General features: G+C 32.4%; 1 long non-coding RNA gene across 2 annotated transcripts; it reads right to left on the bottom strand.

The window, feature by feature from the left end:
* Positions 1 to 3,531: 3,531 nt before the first annotated feature.
* On the bottom strand, positions 3,532 to 14,812 carry LOC125613567. Of its 2 annotated transcripts, none has more exons than XR_007344120.1 (3): positions 14,339 to 14,812; positions 5,717 to 5,816; positions 3,532 to 3,823 (listed from the first exon to the last, which is right to left on the bottom strand). It is a non-coding gene; the product is annotated as an uncharacterized LOC125613567 (long non-coding RNA). The 2 variants fall into 2 exon arrangements; XR_007344121.1 differs by lacking the exon at positions 14,339 to 14,812 and adding an exon at positions 11,905 to 12,146.
* Between the last annotated feature and the right edge of the window lie 4,646 nt (positions 14,813 to 19,458).

The raw sequence follows: 19,458 nt of genomic DNA, 5'->3' as shown, positions 1-19,458 counted from the left end.
GCTGAGTGGCACATTCCTTGTCCACAAAAATTAGGTTGAGGAAAACACATAACTTAATCTGGCCTACCAAAGAGAACATTAGAAATTGCCTGAGGTATTAGGAGAACTGAACATGAAAGGGGTCTTCCTTAAACTCTTCTCATGACACAGCTTTGGCAGCTGGCTCAACCCTTGATTTGTAGGAGAGTTATCCACCTGTCTATGTCCTTTCCTGTTTGTGTCCTAGATAGAGTGGCCTCTTTCTTTCTTGTTTTCTATTGATTGTTCAGCAGCTTTAATGTTCTTCAACATTTTCTATTTTCTTGACTACTTTCCATTAATATCCAAATATATTTACTGTTTTAGCCTATAAAATAAGTCACAGGCTATTGCCAACAGTGAAACCCCCTATGACTCAATTTCCATCTTACATTACTCACATAGTACTCTCATACCCATTCCCGGTCACCTGCTGCACATTAAACTCCACTACCTGATGTGAGATAAGGGATAACTTTTATATTAAAAGCAGATATAGGGCTGGGGATGCAGCTCAAGTAGTAGCGCCCTCGCCTGGCATGTGTGCAGCCTGGGTTCGATCCTCAGCACCAAATACAAACAAAGATGTTGTGTCTGCCAAAAACTAAAAAAAATAAATATTAAAAAAAGATTTTTTTCTCTCTCTCTCTTAAAAAAAAAAAAAAAAAAGCAGATATACACATGGGAAAGGTTCACAAGAAAAGAGACAGCTTGGGCCTCTCATTCTGCCCTGTTTCAGACTGAGGGGTATGTAGGTCACTTTCACCTTTATCTCAAAGTAGGAAACACCTTGTCAGTATAGAGACACACTATTTCACATCTGACAGTGTAGACGTATGTGCTCGGATATTACCAGGCACCGTGTGGTATGCCAGCTGCTTAGCACCCCAAGTCCTTCAGGGCACATGGGGCTTCTCATGCCTGAGGGAGGGAACCCTGACTTCCCTGGGAAGTTGAATTGGTTGTGGCCTGGATGTGACCTCTCTCACTGGGGGAGCTACCCCCTGCCAGGTTGCTCTGTATCTCAGGCAAAGCAGTTGGGCAAACCTCCTCCTTGTATCACACTCGCTCAGAGAGTTAACATTTTGCTGTTGTACAATCTTATCTTCTGTTTCAATTCCCCACAATTCTGAAACCTCTTTTACCTCATCACTCAAGTACTCCTGTAGCTAAATCCAAGGATCTATAATTTCACATTATACTTGATGTTCTGAGGTGCTTTATTACACTTGTGTCCTTAAACCCTGTCAATTTTACACTCCTCTACAGCTGCCATGAAGTTACAATGAGCAAAGTCTCTGGTCAAATTCTGGCACCCATGCTAGCATTTATTAAATATTTGTAAGCAAACATGGCTCATAGCAGTTTATAAACCTGTTTTTTCTAATAAAAAGTTGTTAGCCCTCTCTCCCTTTAGGTGATATGGTCATACCTTCATGAGGCAGACAAACATTGCTGAGGCAGGATCCTGTTTTCTTCTATAAGCAGCATCTATCAGAAATGAAAACCAATTCCAGGATGTAGCACAATAACCCTGTGCTGGACATTATAGGATGGAGCCTCCAGTGACAACGTTGAGATTGAGAAATATTTTTACACATGGTTCCTTAAAAGTAGGCAAAGCCTCCAAACTGTTTCAACTTGTGCACATGTGCTGAGCATCCAAAAAAGAGCTCTGAAGTTCACTAAAAAGAGCTTATCATGGTTCATCATAATAATGAAGAAGTCATTTTTATCATTGAATGCTAACTTGTTTGTCACTTGTTGATCAAGACAAGGATTTCAGAGAATCTGGCATCAGACATCTCTTCATGTATAACCTGCCTTATATAAAACTAGATGACCATCCCAGAAGGTACATTCTTACATGACCACTTAGTGTCCCTGCACTATTCATTTTTGATTACTGCAACTGGCTTACTGAAACTCAAGGTGAGAGTAATTGACAAGTGCCTGTGCCATACTATCAGTATGGAAGTGATTTAAAGGGAGTACAGGCATCCTGACAAGCTTCAATGCTGTGTCACCCAGGGCTCTTAGCAGCTTAACAATGTTACCAAAATTAAGTCCTTCCTTGGAAACAGGAGATCTGGTCCTGTTTCCTTCCTACCTGCTTGCCTCTTCCTTTTCCCTTGTTATTTATACATTATAAACTTTCCAAACAAGAGCGAACTTTCTTTTATTACAATGGATGGTCAGGTTGTCAATATTGAGAGTGCAGAAGTAATTCTTAGGAGTTTTTGTCTTTGTGAATCCTTAGGCAGAGAAATGTGGGGTGAATATTCTTTGTATACAACCAGAGATATGAAAAATTTGTGCTCTTTTTGTGTAATATGAATTGTAATGCATTCCACTGTCATATGTAAATAAAAAATAACAATAAAAAGAAATGTTATTAATATGTCCCCTATATTAATAACACCTTATATTTAATCACCAACCCTTCTCTTACTGTTTTCTTTCTCATCATTGACTCTTATTTCCTCTCTTATCCATTCTAATTATTTTGATATGTATGTCCTCATAATGTATATATCTTTATTTTTGTACATATCTTTATTTTCTTCATTTAATCCTCATTATTACATATAGTTATATAATATGTGCTTCTTTCTTGATAGTTTTAATTAATAAAATTTCATTTTAAAGCGGTATTACAGATAAATGGTGCAGAACTTACCTAGAGCTCACACATATCAGCCTCTACCCTCAGATTACCCTAATAACTTGCAACAGAGAAGAACATTTATTATGACTAATAAACTAGTATTAGTGCATTATTATTAAGTGAAAACTATAGTTTAAATTGAGATTGACTCAGCATTGTGCAGTACTATTGATTTTAATAAGAGCACAGTATCAGGGGTCACCATCGTAATATCAAACAGAGTAGTTTCCACAACTCAAAAGATTCCATGTGTTCTACAAATTTATTCTTCCCTCTTATTCCTCCAAACTGAGAAATCACAGACTTTTTATGGTCTTATAATGTTGTCTTTTTGAAAATACCATATGGTTGGAATATTACTGTTTATAGGCATTCCAGACTGGCTTCTTTCAGTTAGCAGTATGCATTTAATTCCCTTCAAGTGTTTTACAAGATTGATACTTTATTTCTTTTTGTGGCTGAATAGCTTTCCATTTTATGAATGTACCACAATTCATTTATCCATTCATAAAAGGACATCTGTGTGTCTCCAAGTTTTGACCTTGTGAATAAACTTCTCTGTGGACCTACATTTCTTAGCCATTTGAGTACATATAAAGAAGTGTTTTTATGTGGCATTGAGTAATGAGGGTAGGTTTTGTTTTGTTAAAAAAAAAAGTCAAAACATTTTTCAGTGTTATCCACACCAGCAGTGAATGAGGGTCTTGTTCCGAATTCTCATGAGTCTTTGGTGGTATCAGTGTCTTTTAGATTCTGGCCATTGTACAGGTATTTACTTTGTAGTTCTCTAATGACATATAATGTTAGGCTTCTTTCACATCTTGCCTTTCTATAGCTTCTTGGTAAGCTATCATTTAGGATTCTTGGTTTACTTTTTACTTGGATCTTTTTTTTTTTTCCTGTTGAGATTTTAGAGTTCTGTATGCGGCATTATTGTAAATAATACTGCTATACCTGGTTCCATTGGAGAGCTTCTATACCTGGGACCAAGGGACTCTCAGTACCTTCTTCACTCTCCAGATATTGGGGTGAAATCTCATCTTGTGGCATCTATGCTCTCATCTTAGTGATGTTCAATGTCTTCAATTTCTTCTTGTAGAGATGAAAGTGATAACTTCTGAGGTTTCTACATCTGAACTAGAACAGAAAGTCTGACATTAGTTTTTTTTTTATTCAAATAAATTCACTTGAAAAATGTAAGATCTCTTTGTTCTGAATATTAGTAGTGTTGCCATTGACCTAATATTCTGTGCTGTATACCAGCCACATTGTTTTTGCATTGCTTACTGGTGGGTACCAAGGATGCTCTAACACCTTGCTCTGCAAATTCCCTGGTGCACATGCCTGTCCATTTCCTAGCTCATACTTTCTTTTTCGCTTATATTTACTACAATTTTTTCCAACTACATTTATAAACTAATTATTTTTTTGTAAGTCATTTTTTGTTGTTGTTAAGGCAAATGCTATTCCTATCCTATCCTGAAATTTCAAAATATGAAACGGGGACACAGAAGAGATTCAGTAGATTGCAAAGTAGCAGTAAGTGGATACGTGGAGAGTCATCTGAGATAAATTCAGAAATATCTTTAATCACTAAGTTATACTTGAATTATGCTGTGATAAAGCTCAAATTACATGAAACAGTGTAATTGGTTATAATTTCATTAACTACGACTACTGACTATGGTAAATATGAAATCTTTTCTATGGGAACTTCTACTTTCTCCAGTAGTAGGCGACATCACGGCTGCTTTTGCTTATCTCAACAGCTCTTGTAATTGACCATTGTTCTTACTTTTCACCACCAGTCTGATAGGCACACACATGTATCTTAGTTGTGTTGTATTTAAATTCATTTAACTCAATTGCTTTGTTTAAATTTAATTTAATTTTATAATTATTCATTTAATGTCTAAATGACATTGAACAATGGTTTTAGCTATCTCTTCTGTGAAAAGTAGAGTCATGTTCTTTTGTAATTGTATGCCTTTTTCTCATTAAAGAATTTGATCATTCATTTTCAGGAGTTTCTGATTGGCTTTGAACATTAATTACTTATTAATTTTAGCATCTTAACTATCATCTCAAAAACTGTCATCAGTTTTTTTTTTTTATATTTGATATCTTTCATTAAATAACAACTATGATGTCACTAAGGTCATCAAGATAATCAATGTTTTTGTTTTATATTTTTAATACTGGGGATTGAACCCAGGGACACTTAGCCACTAAGCCAAATTCTCAGCCCTTTTTAGTTTTATTGTGAGACAGGACCTTGCTGAATTCCTCAGTCCTCCTGCCTGTTCTCCCAAATTGCTGAGATTACAGGCCTGTGCCACTGCTTGAGTCCTATTTTATGTTTTGGCATCCTACCAAAGACCCTCTTCTTAACCTAATGCATCATAATATTGATCTGAATTTTCTCCTTTGACTTGTTTATTTCACTGCTTACATATAGTTCTTAATTTTTTTAGGTATTTGTATTAGCTAGGGAGTCAGCATTTCTTTTTTATACAGAGTTAGCCAGTTTCCCAGAACCATGTACCATCACTGCCATCTTTACCATATCACAATTTCTCTTCATGCATACTTCTATTTTTGAACTTCCTCTTCTGCTCCAATGATCCAGGAATAACTGATCAGGAGTAGCTTCTTCTCCAAAATGACTCAGCCATCACTGGCTACATAAGCTTTAATACAAATGCTGGAAAAATAAAGTCCTCAAAAAGGAAAAATCATTTAAATTTGATTGGGATTTCTTTGTTTATTCTTTGAAGAACTGACATCTTCATTACATTTAATCAATCCATAACGAGTACAGTAGATGTCTTTCAGCTCCCTAACCTTGTACTTCACTGGATATTGTAAAATGTCTTCATAGCAATTTGTGTATAAATTTTGTTTATAAAACAGTATTTTCATATTAATCAGTAAATTTAATTAATATAAGATTAATTATGATTTATTCATAACAAAATGATCAACCCATATTTTCTTATCATAAAACATTTTGAATATTTGAGTTCTTACCCAAGGATACACAGATTTTCTGCAGAGTGACACTCAGAAGCCATGTCCCATTTGGTCCTGGCCAGGAGTCTTTATACTACATTGTGCTGACATGCCATCTCTAGAGATAGAACAGGATACTCAGTCAGAATAAACTTAATTCTGAGCTGGAAGTACAATTGGACTCAGACTTTTTCAACACTCCAGGGAAATACCACTTTAATTCTCCTGAAAACCCAAGATGGTATCAGAGTCTGAAGTATTTTACTATGTCAATAATTATTTTTATTGCTTTGTATTTTGTTACTGACTGCATTCTTATCATTGAGGTAGGTTGAAGCAAAGGACCTGAGATTTTTAGAAAATTATCATGATTTTCAGTTCATCTATTACAATTTTTATTAAGAAATGTAAGAAAAAAACCTCTTTTATGTAGTTTAATATTTGGTGTTAATGATTAAAATATTTGAATGTGAACATATTCAAATAAGAACATATGCCACTCTCACCAGAGTGGTTATGTACATGAATGAGATTATTTTTCTTTGCCAGAAAATCTGTTTGGGCACAATAAACACTAAATCCATCTTCATTTTTCATATTGGATAAGTTTCCTATTTAAGGGGCGCAATTTATTTTATTCAAATCATCTTTCTTGTTACTGACAGGCATTAACTAGAAGAAGATGAGTAGGGCCATCTGGCATTCTTCAGTATCTTATTTTGACACCTGACTCATTTGTTTAAATAATTCATTGATTTAATATAAGCTAACATTTGAAATCACAAGGTGCCTTCATTTCCAGACTAAATCAGCATACATTTACATTCTGTAGTTAGGTAATTCATAAAGCAAATGAATTAATTCAGGGATCACTGCTGAACCCAATTGGCCTATTTGCCTATTCCCCATCTAATGGCTCCGTAAATTCTTCTCCGGTAATTTACTTGATATTAGGTTGAACTAGAGATTGTGTTTGGCTTCACAAAAGTGACTGATAAGATGCCAGCCATCTACAGATGTTGGAGTAGAAGCATTATTTTCTGTTTTAATCTTTGATAGCATGTACAAAGTTTTATACTTTGTACAATGTAATGATGTGGAGATAATATTTTTGACTTAATACATGACAATAATGAAGAACTCACAAGAGGCACTCTTCATTTCACCAAAGTGCTGAAATTCCACATGGACACTATTCCTTGGTCTCTTTTAACTGACAGAGACAGTCAAAGCTACCTTCTTTAAATACTCAATCCTTTCATTTTAACTAATAGACAATGTACCAATATTGGAGTGCACTCTTTATGCGTATTAATTGGATAGGGAAAAAAAATGCTTTGGCTCCTCTCTCCACAGTCTTTAAACAAATAAAATAATATAGGTGGGACCTGCTTTAACTCTAAATTATTCTATATTTTGAAGCAGTGACATGTGAAGGCCATGAACATAATATATTTTTCAATGATTTGAAATGACAGAACAAGACTAATTTTAGACTTCAGATCTCCTCCTTTTTAAAATATAAAAAGTGTCAAAGTGTTACATGTATTTCCCTTTTAAAATATTAGGATAAATTACCAGGGTCTCTGAAATTTATTTTTCACTATTGAGTTCATACATATTATTATATAATAACACTTTAATTGTTAACACTTCTGGAAATAATAATCTGATATGACCAAAGTACTATTTATTGGTACAGAAACCATCTGTAGGCCCCGAAGTGTTGAAATTTTTCTTTTTAATTAAAAGGCATGTTTTTATTTTATGACTACTTAACTAGGTGATAGGATGTTAAAGGCATAGCTTAGCTTGGCAATCATGAAATAAATACTTGTCCTGTGATTAAAAATTATATTTTAATGCAAAATATTCATCACATACATAAATGAAAACATAACATTCTTACCACTATGTTTATGTATATGAATGAAATTACTTTTTCTTTGTTAGGAAATCTCTTTGGGCATATTAAACAATGAGTTTTTCTTTAGTTTTATTCAGATACCTTTTCTTCTTCTTAAAAGGGCATAATTTATTTTATTCAAATCATCTGCCTGGTTATCAACAGTCATTAAGTAGGAAGACACGGAATCTAAGAGCATGGACATGGGGTTTGGAGGGCCTAGTGAAAATATATTTATTGTTGATTTCTTTAAACAAATGGGATTCTAAATAGGTAATATTTATCAAACATTTTTATACTTCCAGATTATTTAGTCTCTCTCATTCTCTTTGTCCATATAGTTCTGCTTTCTATTCATCCATTTGCATATCTGTTGATCTGTTTACCTACCTACCTACTACCTACAATTTTTTTCATATCTCTGTATTGGGTCAACTTCATTTTTCTGTATATTTTTTCAATAATATCCACATTCATAATTATAAATTTCCATTCGTTTTGAATGTCTTGTGTGTTCATATTTAGTGAAAAAATCAGGCAAACATTAATTTCAAGAAATCAAAATATCATAAAGGCTTTATAGAGTATTTCTGGATGGATCATTTATTTTAATCATGTAATAATGTGCTTCACATTTTTTTTCCTCAGAGATATGCAATGTGAAACATACAGGCTATATAATTTGTCCTTATAAAAGCAAGATGTCATTCAAATTAACCCAGAGCTCTGGTTTTTCTAAGACCTCAGTTCATATGACTCAAGATTCAAGCTACTATATATTGTTTATCTTACAAACAAGGCTTGATGCTTATTCTTTGTGCTGCACATGCTAAAATATGCAACTGGCTTGTTGTCTAAGGCCTTATGATTCCCATGAGAACACAAGCATGGATGTGAGCATCTATATGACATGGAAACCTGAGACATGTCTTGTTTCCTTTGGCCTTGTTCATGCTGATAAGATACCAGAGTATCATTTCTTTTTGTCTGCATAAAGAGTAATATTGTTCTAGTGGTGTCTTAAAAGTTTTCAGTGACACTTTATTTTCCCCAAATTTCACTAAAAAATTGGATTTGTTTCCATTTCTACAATTACCATACCCCCATACTGAAAAAAAAATTCTACTTAATTTATATTTGTGTTTATATTGTTCCTGATGTGAAAAAGCTTCAGAGAGGGGTTATTTAAATATTTCCCTGATAATTTCAGAGCACTTGTCCTTATCCACTTGTGAAGAAAATTTTATAATCTGTTAACTTATATATTACAAACAATTTACACCATGTTAACTTTGCTGACTTACCATTACAGGTTTCATTTTCTTCTGTAATAGTATGATGGGTAGTTAAAGGATGGTGACATTGGACATTGGACATTGGAAAGAAATATTCCATATTTCAGAAGTGGCCTATTTCAGATGCTATCTGAGCAACATTTTATAATTCTTCTTTATACTATATATACATATAATTTAATGATTAGTATTGAAATTTAATTCAATTTAGTATTAAAAGAATATTTAGCTTTGAAATCTTTTGGAATTTCAAAAGTAAAAGTCATTCAGGTGCAATTTATTATATAGTGTGAATATATTTGTGCATCTTTTCCTTAGAAACTTAAAATAAAATTATTTATATATGTATGGATCCAGACTATGGTCAATACTGTTTTGGTATTTGTTTTATTATATCATTGTTTAAAAAATCTATATCAGTTTGAAATAATTCAACATGAATAAGAACTTAATTTAAATTTGCTCATAACCCACTTGAATCTAAAGTATGAAATATGATATGTCAAGAGTTTTGTAATGTTTTGAACAACCAATAAAAAAAATTGCCTACCAAATTCAACACATTTGTTATTCAAACAAAAGGCACAAATATTTTGGGGATATTATGTGTAAATATATATGTGTATCAGAAGAAAAGTTCTTGAAATTAGGAAGAAAGTTTTTAGGAAAAAGATGGTGGTATGGGCCAGCCTGCTAAAGATGGAAATATGGTTATAATAAGAATATATTTTTAAGTATATGACAAGAAGAGGACAACTAAACATCTGTGTGGTGCTAATTAGGCCATAGGTCCATGAAATATATTGTAACAACTGGTGAAATTAAATAGTCTCTGTATTAGAATGATGTATAGCATAAATATTTATTTCCTTAATTTTGATGGCTGTACAGCTTTATTTTAGAATAACTAAGTATTAACAGAGTGCTGCATTATGTATTCCATTATCATCAAATGGTTACAAGAGATATAGAGAGCAAGGGAAGAAAGGTGTTTAAATTCATTAAAGGGTAAATCATAGTGAAAGTTTAAAAATCCTAGAAACTTACTTTAACCATTCCTGTAACTTTCTGTAAGGCTTAAATTACTTTTTTTTTAATTAAAGTATGGGTAAATTCCAGCCCTTATGTTATGGTTATCTTTTTAAAGAGTGCTTCTGTAAAGAGCCTTAAAAAGATGGAGATATGATCCTCTCTACGAAGCAAGGATAGTCATGCATACTTCTCCCTCCAGAACAAAGGAAAGACAAGCATAATGCCCATTATAAAGTCTTTCTGTTCCCTAATTCAGCCTTCCTCTTCTATAATTAACTAATTGCTTAAGCACTTGTCACCTGGCCATCTGTGTGACACCTTGTGGGAACCAGAGCTTAAACAACTGCCAGAAAGACACCAGCATTCCAGCATAAATAGGATAGCATCCTTTGTTTCTAAACCAGGATCCTTGTATCTTCTGCCAACATCTTAAGCTATAGTAGGCTAACCTGTTTCTTTGCAAGAAGGATAAAATGTCTGATATTTCATAATTTTTATCAAGAATACTTGTGTGAGCTATCTTATTTTCGTCATTCATATATTAAAACCATTTCCACATGAAATTTACACCTGATATAAATTAGAATTAAATTTACCCATATATTCAATTAGATTTGAGAGCTTCATATTATTGACATTATCCTTTGATCTCAAAGGACACAGCATTCCATTTTATTTAATGTGTTTTCCTATTTTGTTAGAATTTGACATTTTCTTCCTAAAGTCTTTCTAAATTCTTTACAAGTTCATATTTGCAATTCAGGATAGCTTTTGTGTGTGTTTAAACAACTGTTTTTTATTTTAATAATTTTGCTTAATTTAGTTACAATTAAATACTTTTATATTTAATGCAATTTTAGATAAGTTTGGTTATGCATCTGCTTTACAGTTATCTCCTTTGGTTTTTTTTTCTCTCTTTCTGACTTATATTCAGTATTGTGTATTTTTTGATATTTCATTTTCTTAAGTTGAAATTTTCTTCTATTTATACTAGTAGCTTATCTTGAAATTGAAAACTTATCTTTAAATTATCCCATTTTACCTTTGGATTATATTACATTATTTTACAAAGAATGTGAGTACTTCACTACCATATTCATTTTCTTTCCAAGACTCAGAATACTCCTTAAAGCCATCTTAAAACACAAGTTTTATTCTAAAAAGTGGTTTTCCTCATTTCCATCTCTGTTAATTTGATGGATTTTGTGGTTGATTTTTTATAAGCATACTACCTAATTCCCATCTAGATTATCAATCACAAGGCTTTTATTTTATTCTTACCCTCTATAGCTTGAATATTATTTCTTAAACATTTGTTTTGAAATTTTAGTTGTAGATGGACACACTACCTTTATTTTATTTATTTATTTGTTTGTTTATTTATTTATTTAATGTGGTGCTGAGGATCGAACCCAGAGCCTCACACAAGGTAGGCAAGAGCTCTCTCTACCACTGAGCCACAACCCTGACCAGCTGGGATATTATTTTTCAATAATAGTTCACAATAAATTATCTGTTCTTACTTCTTATGATATGAAGATAATTTGGACTTTTGGTAAACATTTCCAACTACTTCTCATGATCACTCTTTTAATCATGAGAAGATGGCTAAAAAATTTTCAAGATATAAGAATATTTACAATAGCTATATCAATAGATCACCATTAGATGCTGTATTTTATTTTCCTATTTGTTCTCATTTAAGGAAAAATCACAAAATATTTATTTTGTTTAACCATTTGCTATAGTTACCCCACTACAGAAATTTCTTACACACCCGAAGAAAGGAAAGAAAAAAGATTTTATGTAAAAGCTCATTTTACCCAAGCCTCAAAAAATTTTAAGAAAAAAATAATAGTTCACAATGAAAAACATCAAATTTTATTTATGTTTAACCTAAAATCAAAACTAAGATTTCTGAATGAGGCAGAATGTTATTACTTACAAAAATTCTAAATCGATTGCATACTCACCAACCCCCCACTCTGGGTGATATGATGAGACCCAGATGGATGTACAGAAGGGAAGCTGACATAGGAGAAATCTCCACAGTTATGAACCTGAGATAATGCATGTACCTACCAGCAGAAACAAGAGACCTTGGAGGTACTCTTGTAAAATCTTAATATATATGCATATATATTGCAATTACCAGAACCAGAATATAAAACAGGCTTTTTTTCATATATTTCAAAAAATGCAATTGACGCATAAAATATGAAAAAAGAAGTACTTTAGCAGAGAAAAATCTACAAATTAAAATAAGAAAAAAAATTTGAAATAAAAAATGAATAAAGTGGGGTTTGGTAACAGATTAAGAAAAACAATTAAAATTGAATGAAAGGTAGATTTGAAAGAATTGCACAGAAAGAATTATAGCAAGAAAATGAAACATACACAATGAAGTTTAAGACAATTGGATGTTAATGAGAATGTCTAACATATATTCAACCTACTTACAATGGAAACTTTAAATTAGATGATTTTTCTACTGTGACTAATAAAATTAATTATGAAGCAAAATATAATCCCAATCGTATCTAAGCTAATCCAGGGTAGAGAAATAGAGAATAGGGAGACAGATAGATGATAGATGAGATATGAATATAGATAGGTAGATAGAGAGAAAGAGAGAAAGAGAATCTCCAATTCATTTTTTATGGACTTTGTATAAAACACATTACCACCCTTGCCCAAATGTTTTATTTAGTGCATGATACTTATACGTGAAATTAAGTCTCATTTTGATATATTCATGCATGTGTGGGATATAATTTGCTCCGCTTCAGTCTCCTGTTCTTTCCCTTCCCTTCCCTTCCTTTCTTCCCCCATTCCTCTTCCGCTGCTCTTCTGATCTCCCTTCTATTTTTTTTTTGTTTAAATTGGTGCTTTATAGATACATAAAAAAAATAGAATTCACAGTGGTATTTTTATATATCTACATAGCATATTTTGCTCCATTTTAGTTCCCAATATTTCCCCTTTCCTATCCCTCCTTAATACCCAAATTTGATAAGTATTGCACACAACAAGCAAATTTAATCAATTTATATTGATTAAAAATATTAGTAAAAAAAACTATGAAAAGTAGTCCATCCATATATTTCAAAAATAACATATTTTGAAAAAATTGGGAATGTACTTATCCCCAGAAATGCAAGTTGATCTAAATTAGAAAAAAACACTGAATAAAGTCTACTATATAAATGTATTAAAGGCAATAGTTACACAATATCATGTAAACATAATTTGGAAAACATACGATTGAATTCAACATCATGATGAAATCACTGTTAGAAGATTAGAAAGAACTTTAATTTCTACTTAAAATTGTTATTATTAAATAAAAGTAATGGCTTCAGCAATGGCCAGTATCCTTTGAAATGATGAATATTCCTTCTTGAACCTTCTTTCTTGAACAAACTGATGCTAAGATGCTACACACACAGGCATGGAATCAGCAGGGCCTGTCACTGATGTATGAAATAAAATATAAAGTCTTTCAAATAAAGTGAATGTCCTCTATTGACAAACTCAGTGTTAGAAAAGATTTTAAAAAGAGATGGAAAAATGCAAATAATAAAGGATCAGGGATTCTACTCATCAACAGGTTAACTAAGAAAGAAAACTTAAAAACTGAAAAACAGGGAGCTAGTACATACCAAACTAAATGTCTGTAATGCAAATTGGAAGTGTGTACCAATATTACAGAATGTTCATTTGAAAGTCCTGATTATCTGTGAGCAGCGCCCCCCAAGCAGACGTGCTCACTTAGTTTCTACTTCTACCATCAGTTTTAATTGTTAGGTGTCCATGCAATGAACTGTTAAGTGTATGAACTACCATCCCTGAAATGTCACAAAACGTATAGCCCTTTAGAATACAATACAGTATGCTGTAAATATCAGAAACAGAAAAGAATCTAGAAGGAAACTACCACAATACCTAACCTTAAACATACATACTGATGTGAGTTCTAGACAGTTTGCAATGATACAGTTGTATTCCCTGACACATAAGTGGGTGCATATATTGATGAAGGGAATGGAAACAGGAAGGTAAGGTGAAAAAGAAAAATTAAAATAAAATCAAGATGATTTTAGTTCAGAGCAACAAAACATCATGAATGGCAGAGTAGGATAAACTCATATCTCCAATTGAGTTTTTATATATGCATATGTGTGTGTGTGTGTTTGTGTGTGTGTGTGTGTGTGTTCATGCGCACGCTGGATAAAGACTGTTTCTTGCATTAGCAATTTGGCAAACACAATTATCAAGCCAGAAAGAAAACAAAATTTAGGCATGGAAACTCTTCCCCCAAAGGACAAATTCTCACCGCAATCTGTAGAAACTAATTTTTATACTATCACATTGAAAATATAAAACAATATTATACAGTATACTTACAGAGTTCTCATCCATCTAATTCGATTTGTAAATGTTTAAGCAACTCCTAGCAGTAAAACCACACCAAACATTAATTTTGTTACTGTAGTTTTCATTCTTCTCAAAAGGAATTTTACAATGTAGGTCATATATTTTGAAACAAAATCCAACCATTTTAGCATCTCAGTTTAGTTGTTTGTGAGTTAATACACAAGCAACCTCTGAAGGATTTTTCCAGAAGACAATATTTTCAGTATGGAATCTTTTGAGAAACATATCACTTGCTGAGAAACAGTCCTTTTAAAAATAGAACTCATTGCTATGCACATTAGTGGACAACCTGCTGTTCCAGACATCCGAAGAGAAGTTATTCTGGCTCAAACAGTAAATCAAACCCGAATGCAAGAGTGTCCTCACTTAAAATCATTATTATGCTCTAAGCATTATGTAAGCCATATTGGAGCCGTGGTGCCTTGTACAATAATACATTCTGGAAAGCAGAGCGAATAGAATTACCTGCCACCCTATTTAACTTTGATTACTTTGCACCCATCTAATCAACAGTGTTTGTATCAGAGTGGAGTCATGGCTACCCTTTCAAACATGTTATACAGCAGTGATTAAAATAATGAGGATTATCACTGATGAATCAATACGCTTTCTTCTCATGAAAAATCCTAACATTTTGAAGCTGGAAATTTGCTTCTATAGATCGGTTCTAACTGATTAAGGGTTATGATTTGCTACTAAATTGTTGTTTTAAAAATCACTCCTGACCAAAACATTAAACTATAATTACATAGAGACAGTTTGTACTGCAAGCAATCTTTGTCTTAAAAAAATCTCATTAATCTTTTGCTTAGCTAATTATATCTTTGAGTTTAGCTTGAGAATGCATATATTTTGAAGCAAAATTGGAAATTATTGGAAAATTTCATGTGCACAAGAGAATTCCAGTCTGTGAACATAGAAAATCTGGAATATTCACTCCCAAACACCATTACCTTTCCAACATCAAAATGTAAGCTGTAGAAAAATAGAGACAATAAGATTTTGCTCAGATTGTACAGACTGACCAATATATTTCTGCCTACAATAATTAAAACAAATCAGTTTTCATGAAAAATATGCAAGACTATCACTAAAGTAATATATTATTCAGTGCTTAGATTTTTATTCAGTATTTTCAGTTGCAGAATCTAAGCTATTCAGGTTCTTATACTATTGGAATGTCAACTAGTCTAGCTATATTCAGCTGTATGATAAGTTGCTGAAAAATTCATTTTTGGAATTCTGCTTATTTTAAAACCATTATTTCTAGAAGGCTATTCCAAATCATACCAATAAATGAAATCATAGTAAAAGAATTTCTCTATATTCATGTTTTTCTTGAAGGATTTAATTCTTCATTGTCAATAGTTGATATCTGGTGGTTTAAAAAGATTAAATTATCTTCCTGGTAATAATGGTTGATTAAAGACAAGCCAATAATCTCCCTTCCCATGTTTTTTTTTAATCAATCATTATTTCATAAAGAAAGTAGCAAAAATATCCCACATCTCTCTGTCAATCTCTATCTCTATCTCTATCTCTATCTCTGTATTAGTAACAAGTGGAGGAGGAGAAAATGTCTCAAGACAACCTACAAAAACAGGGCAGTATGTTGTAGATATTCTACACACACAAGTACTGTTTCCTGAGGAATCCTTTTAGAAGGTATTTAATAGAATTACACTAAAATGCTGAGGACCATCATCAGCTCAGCCAAGTCCTGTTTATTTACTCTGATATCCCTTCTAATACCTATGGGAATGCTCAATCTTAGGAATCTGGGTCATAGAATATGCCCAGCCCTCTACTGCAAAGCTGAGAGACCAGCAGGTCTATAATATCAAGTGAAGGAGGTTGAGGAGATTCCACCCATGTTATATCAGCAAATAGATGTTTTAGAAAAGATATGCTACATAGACATAACTGGGTTCAAATAACCAAATAGTTAGAAGAAATGCCAGCAAAAAGTATATGCAATTACAACTATATAAACAAACCTCAGATTGAAGAGAGGAAAAAGGAAAAGAGGAGAGGGGAAAAAAGGGTAGGAAATAGAGACAATAAGAATAATATGCCAACTTTTAAATGGCACGTAATGTGAAGAACAGAAGACAATGCTGCACAAATTGATCATTCTGCAGAACAAATCAAAGCGAACACAATTCAATAAAGATAGATGAAATAGAGGATAAACTGACAGAATAAGTTTGCAGCTGTAAGTAAATAGAATGAATATCTTAAACACACCACTAAAGAACCCAAAAGTAACCACAAACAGGAATATGGCAGAGCTGGGCTGTGAACCTATGATAGAATGCAAAGTCATGAAAAAGAATAATGAGAGAAGAAACCTAAAAAGTAAGAAATGGTATCAAGCCATATGTAGTATGGAGGGCAAAGAGGATGCAGGAACAGTAGAGGGTGGTATGAAAATTAACAACAATAACAACAACAAAAACACCAGCTTTCAAACACTGATCACTTAAATATGTCTAGATTATTCAATGTGCTTTGCACCTATTAGGTTCATTTCATCCTTGCAAACTTCTATCATAATATTAACATTTTCTTCATCTTCTGATTAAAATTTGAGAGGAATTACAAATGATTTAGAGACATGCATATTTTAAGTTCTGGGGTGAAGATACAAATTCAGTCATTCAAATTCTAAGACTGTCCTACCTGTTCGTGCACTGTGGGGCTACCTGATGCACACAATTTAACAGTCCTTTAAGAAGAAAGATTTGAAATGTATCCAGAAAAAAAAATATTCCTGAGTAGATGAAAAGTTGAGCATAGAATTAAAGGTCACATTACAATTAAGGAAACATTAATGCAAACACATTATCAATGAGGCACTCCTTGGTTAGGTAATTAATCCCAAGGATAAAGAGATCACTTCAGTGATGTGAGTCAGAATTCTTCATGCCATCTCTAACAGATCAGATGTTAGTGGATTTTAGATTTATGCAAAGCAACACTCCATATTGACAGACACTGCAATTCTGTTACAAAATGTCAAATTCATGCAACCACACAAAGGAAATGTGGTCCTTAACACTCATGAAATTTTAAAGAGTAAATACCAAATGACAAACATAATGAAAAAAGAAACAAATGTAAAACAAAAAGAAGAGGTGAATAAAGATTCTTTTAGCAAGAATAATCATTTTCTATCTTTTAAAAATGAAGAAAATATACCTTAAAAACAAGTTCATTTTACCTTTATGTTCTCTGTGATACTACTGTGTACACTGACTTAGACTAATTATTTCTATTAAATATAACATGTAATAAAATGTCACCCCAATTTAAGTATTAGTTCGGTATTTTTTATTTAGTAAACTTCAAAAAAACATATATATGTCAGTCATGCCTTTTTGACTATAAATGCTTAGAGAATAAAGAAAATGCAATGTTCTATGTACCATAATTAAAGATAATTTTGCATAATTATAGATTTAATAAATGTCTGATGGGAATACATTTGCTCAATTTCTCTTAAGCATTTAAAAATGTTTCATTCAGGGAATTATCTAAATTTTATTTAGCAATAAAATAAGAGTGTGTAGCAGTTAGCATTTCACTTTTTTTTCTTTCAAAATATTTATTATTATTACCAAAAGCAATTAAGTAAAAATGGTTTTTATATTGCTTATGTTGGATTTCTACAAAATTCAAAGTCCATTAATGACAACATTATTGCTCCTACTTCTGGGTATATCTAAACTCAATTGCATCAAGAAATGTGTTTTTGTAATACTTTTCCCAAAATGTTTTGCAAACATGGTTTCAAGGTGTGGAGTCCAACAATTATGCAGCAGCATAAATAATTCAAAAACCCATTGATATGGATTGTTTTCAGCCAGATTGCATGGCATGGAATCTGAAGATGTGGCTCCTGTTCTGTTTCCTTCTTCCCCCAGTGTGCAATCTCAAGTGATAGGATACCATAGCAAACTAGGCAATTCCAAATTGTAACAGAATCCAAGCACAAAGAAAAAGGAGTGTTAGTATAGCATTAGACAATCCATAAATGGCAGAGAAATTCAGGCAGAGATAACTGTTCTGTACCTGCCTACTACAGAGTTAGCTTTAAAATATGGCAAAACTTAAAGGTTATGTGCCGTGATTTGTATTTTAGGAGAAATAATATGGGCAGGAGAGAGGAAGAGGATCAAATCATAAGCCCACTTGGGTTTGGGATAGGGAGAATCAAACAACTAGTTAACAATTGACTAGAGATATTACAGACCATAAACAAAAGTAACTATTCATTTGACACAAAATGACTCCAAAATATTGCAGTATTAAAATACAAAACTGAAGATTTTGAGGGAAAATGTAACTGTTTCCCATAATCTTATTAACAAATAATCATTTTAAAATGACTAGGATTGATTAAAAATTTTATATAGCCATGCTTGGTGGTGCATGCATATGGTCATAGCAGCCTGAGAGAATGAGGCAGAAGGATTATGAGTTCAAACCTTAGCAAAGCCCTGTTTCTAAATAAAAATTTAAAATGGGCTGGGAATGTCACTCAGTGTTTAAGTGCCCCTGGGTTCAATTACCAGTACCAAAAAAAAATAATAATAATTTTATATAAATGCACTTCAATGAATTATTTTATTGAACCTAATCTGAGATCCTCAGTTTCCTGATCTTTCACTTGTAACTATGACTTATCAACAATTCTTCAACAGAATAGTGTCTTAGAAGGTTAAATTGCTTGTAATAAGGTCACTTATTAATATTAGGTACTTATATTAGTATAAGTAATAAGCTACACTTTCATAATGAGTTTTCTAAAACTGATGAAAACAGGTAATCATAAAAAATAAATAGAAGGAACTGAATGTTTTGACAGCAAATAAACATTTGGAAACCAGTAACTATTACTTAAGAATTCCTACAATGACAAATTAATTATCTGATCAGAAAATGAAAACTGAAGGAGACAAATTACACAGAGAAGTGTTTGCTGTTTGATAGTCACTTGGAAATCATCACAAATAATTCACATAGCACAGGCTTGGGCAAAATATAAGTGGAGAAAATAGAAACAAAGATTCAGTTACTTACCTAAG

The sequence above is a fragment of the Marmota marmota genome, unplaced genomic scaffold, assembly GCF_001458135.2.
Source record: "Marmota marmota marmota unplaced genomic scaffold, marMar, whole genome shotgun sequence".
In the NCBI taxonomy this organism is placed as follows: Eukaryota; Metazoa; Chordata; class Mammalia; order Rodentia; family Sciuridae; genus Marmota; species Marmota marmota.
This window is presented reverse-complemented; position numbering and strand designations above follow the sequence as displayed.